Raw genomic sequence first — 526 nt, 5'->3', positions numbered from 1 at the left:
TCCAAGTCACACTCTTGGCACAAATCTCACTAGTCGCGGTTTCCTGTTTCTGACACGAGCCTGACAAAGGCTGCTTTTTAGCACCTCCTCCCAAGCTCTCCATTGTGCCGCCCTCATTTGTGATGTGGACAGCTTTTTGACCTTTAACAAACTCAAAGGGCTTCGCCGTTAGGCAAAGCCTGCCAAAAATGGCTTGAACTTGTTGCTGTTCCTCTCCACGGAAGTCTTTAGTAAAAGGCGAAAGACTTGTGCGTTATGAAGAGAAACCAGAGTCAGTACAGCCCCTCGATACAAGGACAGCCCAGGAGTCTATTCGCCACAGTCACCACCATCGTGGTAGGCTTGTTTTTGCTTGCCGCCAGCCAAGTCCCGGGACTCGCCAGTGCCACGTTGTCACAGGCTCTATCCAATGGGGTTGTGGAGGAAAGAGCCTGCGCCTTAAGGTCCAAGTTACCAAAAACTTGAAGTTATCAGGCACCGGTGAGCAGCCACAAAAACACAGAGAAAAAGTGTTTGACGGGATTCG

At 50.4% G+C, this 526-nt stretch overlaps 1 non-coding gene across 1 annotated transcript; it reads right to left on the bottom strand.

The window, feature by feature from the left end:
• Positions 1-158: 158 nt before the first annotated feature.
• On the bottom strand, positions 159-275 carry LOC111651044 (U5 spliceosomal RNA). Its single transcript, XR_002760474.2, has one exon. It is a non-coding gene; the product is annotated as a U5 spliceosomal RNA (small nuclear RNA).
• Between the last annotated feature and the right edge of the window lie 251 nt (positions 276-526).

The sequence above is a fragment of the Seriola lalandi genome, unplaced genomic scaffold, assembly GCF_002814215.2.
Source record: "Seriola lalandi dorsalis isolate HSWRI2012SDOR001 ecotype SW California unplaced genomic scaffold, Sedor1 jcf7180001971474, whole genome shotgun sequence".
NCBI lineage: Eukaryota > Metazoa > Chordata > Actinopteri > Carangiformes > Carangidae > Seriola > Seriola lalandi.
Note: the sequence above shows the minus strand (reverse complement) of the source record. Positions and strands in the feature narration are given on the sequence as shown.